At 34.5% G+C, this 5,493-nt stretch overlaps 1 long non-coding RNA gene across 1 annotated transcript; it reads left to right on the forward strand.

Annotated features, from left to right (window-relative positions):
* The first annotated feature begins 2,575 nt into the window (after positions 1-2,575).
* Positions 2,576-5,493, forward strand: LOC111028985. Its single transcript, XR_002603960.1, has 2 exons — positions 2,576-3,254; positions 5,294-5,493. It is a non-coding gene; the product is annotated as an uncharacterized LOC111028985 (long non-coding RNA).

Below are 5,493 nucleotides of genomic sequence, written 5' to 3' on the forward strand. Positions count from 1 at the left end.
TCATCTTGGTCGCATAAATTACAATATGCCTTGTCCTCAATACGCCTCGCGTACTGCCAAACCCAGCTTCTTCCTCGTTTTGGCATTATTAACGCGTAAATAATAAATGTATAATACGGAAACTAAATGTACAGTACGCAGCAAGCAGTTTTACCGAACTGATTATATGTCGCCGATTGTGCGTAAAAATCCGGAATAATCAAATTGCTATCGTATATTAATGTGCGTAGTATCTCCGATAAATACGCGAACTAGTTATCTACAGCGGTGTATATGGGTCAGAGTATGGAATTATTCTATTCTGGGCACACGCTACAACCTGATAGTGCGACAGTAATTGTCCGATCGTAGATACTATTACACAAATCACAAATGTCTTAGGAGAGGATTTTACATGGCGACAATTAATACGCCTGCTCTTCGTCCGTGAGATCTCAGTCCAAAACTGACATGACCTCAGACATAAGTTATATTTTTTTAAAACACGTGTTAAAATACGTATTTTTAACTAAATACTCGTGTATTTATAATTACACGTGCATATACACGTGTATGTTAATTACACGTTTTTCACGTGTAATCAAATACACGTGTAATAGGGACCACTATTGAGAACTGTGAAGTTGGATATCATAAGAGTTATCACAATAGTTTTATAGTTTGTCAGGAAGAAGGAAAATGGCTATCGAATTCCGAGAAATTGTATTTTATTCCTTGGCCGGTATTATTTAGATCTAAATAATTTCGATAACAGCAGCGCCGTCTACTGCCGCCGTATTAAACTGACCCCTAATACGTACGTTAGAAACTGGCCATCACGACTCACGGCTCTTCAGTTTCCTGAAAGATGAGTTGTTAAGTGAGGTTTAGATAGGTTTCGTGAGGTTTAATCTAACCTAACGCTGCTAACGGCGTTGGCCGGTATTATTATTTAGATCTAATCTTATTCGATAACATCAGCGCCATCTACTGCCGTCGTATTATACTAACTCCTAATACGTACGTAAGCAGCGCCATCTACTGCCGCCGTATTATACTAACCCCTAATACGTACGTAAGAAACTGGCCGTCACAGCTCGCTCTTCAGTTTCCTGAAAGATGAGATGTTTCGTGAGGTTTAGATGGGTTTCGTGAGGTTTAGTTGGGTTTCGTGAGGTTTAGTTGGGTTTCGTGAGGTTTAATCTAACCTAACGCTGCTAACGGCGTTGGCCGGTATTATTATTTAGATCTAATCTTATTCGATAACATCAGCGCCATCTACTGCCGTCGTATTATACTAACTCCTAATACGTACGTAAGCAGCGCCATCTACTGCCGCCGTATTATACTAACCCCTAATACGTACGTAAGAAACTGGCCGTCACAGCTCGCTCTTCAGTTTCCTGAAAGATGAGATGTTTCGTGAGGTTTAGATGGGTTTCGTGAGGTTTAGTTGGGTTTCGTGAGGTTTAGTTGGGTTTCGTGAGGTTTAATCTAACCTAACGCTGCTAACGGCGTTGGCCGGTATTATTATTTAGATCTAATCTTATTCGATAACATCAGCGCCATCTACTGCCGTCGTATTATACTAACTCCTAATACGTACGTAAGCAGCGCCATCTACTGCCGCCGTATTATACTAATCCATAATACGTACGTAAGAAACTGGCCGTCACAGCTCGCTCTTCAGTTTCCTGAATGATGAGATGTTTCGTGAGGTTTAGATGGGTTTCGTGAGGTTTAGTTGGGTTTCGTGAGGTTTAGTTGGGTTTCGTGAGGTTTAATCTAACCTAACGCTGCTAACGGCGTTGGCCGGTATTATTATTTAGATCTAATCTTATTCGATAACATCAGCGCCATCTACTGCCGTCGTATTATACTAACTCCTAATACGTACGTAAGCAGCGCCATCTACTGCCGCCGTATTATACTAATCCATAATACGTACGTAAGAAACTGGCCGTCACAGCTCGCTCTTCAGTTTCCTGAATGATGAGATGTTTCGTGAGGTTTAGATGGGTTTCGTGAGGTTTAGTTGGGTTTCGTGAGGTTTAGTTGGGTTTCGTGAGGTTTAATCTAACCTAACGCTGCTAACGGCGTTGGCCGGTATTATTATTTAGATCTAATCTTATTCGATAACATCAGCGCCATCTACTGCCGTCGTATTATACTAACTCCTAATACGTACGTAAGCAGCGCCATCTACTGCCGCCGTATTATACTAATCCATAATACGTACGTAAGAAACTGGCCGTCACAGCTCGCTCTTCAGTTTCCTGAATGATGAGATGTTTCGTGAGGTTTAGATGGGTTTCGTGAGGTTTAGTTGGGTTTCGTGAGGTTTAGTTGGGTTTCGTGAGGTTTAATCTAACCTAACGCTGCTAACGGCGTTGGCCGGTATTATTATTTAGATCTAATCTTATTCGATAACATCAGCGCCATCTACTGCCGTCGTATTATACTAACTCCTAATACGTACGTAAGCAGCGCCATCTACTGCCGCCGTATTATACTAATCCATAATACGTACGTAAGAAACTGGCCGTCACAGCTCGCTCTTCAGTTTCCTGAATGATGAGATGTTTCGTGAGGTTTAGATGGGTTTCGTGAGGTTTAGTTGGGTTTCGTGAGGTTTAGTTGGGTTTCGTGAGGTTTAATCTAACCTAACGCTGCTAACGGCGTTGGCCGGTATTATTATTTAGATCTAATCTTATTCGATAACAGCAGCGCCATCTACTGCCGCCGTGTTATATTATCCCCTAATACGTACGTAAGAACCTTGTGCCTATTTGTTTTCTCTCTTTGGTCCAAAAGCAACATAGACAAAACGCATTTACGCAGAATTGTTTTTTCTATGTTTTTTAAGTAATTTTTTTAGAGTAAAATCACCCATTACAAAAAATATAGAGAATAAAATTTTTGAGGGAATTACGTATCAATATGTCTAAATATTGTCTCAAAACAATTTAAATGTAAGTACGACAATTTTTTTTGTTTTATTGAAAGTTGAGGAGCAATAAAATATAAAATCGACATCAAAAATATTATTCTATATCTTTTTTGTAATGGGTGATTTTAGTCTAGTCTCTAAGATTACTGAAAAAAACGTTGAAAAATGATTTTTCGTAAATGCGTTTTGTCCATAATTATTTTTCTATGGTAGGTTAGGTTAGGTCATACCTAGGTACATTCTTGGTGCATATACCTAGGTATATCTTAATCGTGGCCACGGTTTTCTATTCTAAACCAAAACAGATTACCAAAAGGAATAATGGGTAAATCAAAGTATAAATATAGTTTGTATAAAAACATAATTTTATAATTTGTAAATTTGTAATAGTTAATATCTTACTATATACACTATAAACCAAATGCTTATATTATATCTTAAGATGATACTAATTTAGAAATGTTTTTCTTGGTTTTGTTTAGTTTTTTAGCTTCTTGATTTTTTGTATAACTATACTGTCTCATCCTCATTGGGAACAAATGCAGTTTAGTTCCCACGCGATTTTTTTGATTTTTTTTCCACCAAAATATGTGTTTTAAAGCACTGAATACAAAAGTCTAATTCCAAAATTTTCGCAAATCATTATTTTGGAAGTTATACCAAGAAAACTATAAAATAGTAATGTTTTAAAAAATACGTGATATTTACGATAAAAACATCAACAAAACTACATTTTGATTTTTTTTTTAAATTGTATGTGTTTATGATGAATGGAAATATGCATAAAGATTTTAAATATCGTACTTGATGTTTAAAAATTCAAAAATTTGAAATCAAAAAGGTTTTTTAATTTTTTTTAATTTTTTCAATATTACATTATAAATCTTCGTCATTTTCATCCGTTTCAGAAGACGCTTCATCATCACTTACCAATAAATTATTTTCTTGTATCGCTTTTGGATCATAGAGCTCACCAGCAAGTTTAAAAAATTCCGTCAGAGGTTCAATATTTAATATACGACACCTTTTCAGGAACATAAACTTAGCTAAATATCCACCANATTTCCCTTAAATTTACATCATTTTTATCATTTAAAATAGTTTTTAGGTCTGTGATTGTAATAACTGGGATATTTTCTAGAAGAATAAATATGAAAAAGTACTTAAATTAGTGAAAAAATGAATTGTTTACCTTCTAGTATACAACAATTTCCTGATTTGGGGGGCTTGATTATTGAATATACCGATAACATTCTGTATAGTTGTAAAAATGTAGGTGTAGTAGGGTGGTCATCGGAACCAGCAACTTGTCTAATGGTACCAAAAAATTTCTAAAGAGAATAAATTCACATACAATTAATGAATCATATTTTTAGGAAATCAATAATTTTATATATATAATAATTAATAGTAGGTATTTAATTATTACTTCTAAGCAGTCTTGATTAGTTTTACTTGTCAACACATAAGCAAAATTGCATTCGTCAAGAAGATAATTTGTCAATTCTATTGTGGACTTAATTGTTATTTTTAACCCTTCAGCGGTTTGTTTTGTTAAAAAGTCATCTTCGGACAGTAATTTATTGGCCACATTTAATTCCCATGTATGTAAAACTGTCAGTGCGTTTTTCAATACCTTTAACCAACAAACATATTTATGTACCGAACTAATTGATTTCACTGAATAAAATATAGTAAATTTACAAAAACTACAACTACCTACTCTACTACAAATTATTAATTAGCAAATAAATAAAATACTTTCCTTAGATTTTAGTACCACAAAACATCACATAGAAACGAGCAACACATAACATTTAATAAAACCTCCAAATCTTGACTATTTTTTTTTATCCCTTCTGCTGTAAATGTTGGTAAATGAATTTCGTATTTCATCTGATTGAGCATAAATCCCTAATGTATGCGACATTGTACGATTAGTTGATGCGCCATCGCTTGTTATAGCTAGCACTTGAACCCCAGAATTTTCCAACAATAGAATCGCCTTCAGCACAATTTTAGTTAGATCAATACCTATTCAATTTCAACAATTAAAATGTAACTTATTGTACTATTTAATAGTTAAAACACGGTTCACTTAAATGTACCTTTAACTAGTCCCTTAAAGGTAAAGACAGAGATTGGCTGATGAAACTTCTCAGATAATCCTTGAATCATCAAAAGTAATGCGTGATTAGCTTTTTCTGTATTTTTAGTATTCAACTCATCACCATAAACTTCCAAACCGTGGTATGTTAGGTTTCTAGTGTTAACTGATATACTCTCTCTCAAAGATATTTCATCAAACACCAATACAACTTTTTTTTGATTCTCTGTTTTATTCTCAAATTTTTTTTTTAATAGTTTGAAGAAATTATTGTCAAAACCACATCCAATCTTAACTGCTAACAAGTGACGTTAACATTGTTACACATGGCAATGGCAAGATATTTTGTCCACAAAGAAATGAATAACCGCTTGAAGATCTATGAAGTATTCTAGTATTTGTAAATTATTAAAAAACTTGAATATTATACTATTATAACTTATCTTATTTGAAACAT

This window comes from Myzus persicae, unplaced genomic scaffold, assembly GCF_001856785.1.
Source record: "Myzus persicae strain clone G006 unplaced genomic scaffold, MPER_G0061.0, whole genome shotgun sequence".
Classification (NCBI taxonomy): domain Eukaryota; kingdom Metazoa; phylum Arthropoda; class Insecta; order Hemiptera; family Aphididae; genus Myzus; species Myzus persicae.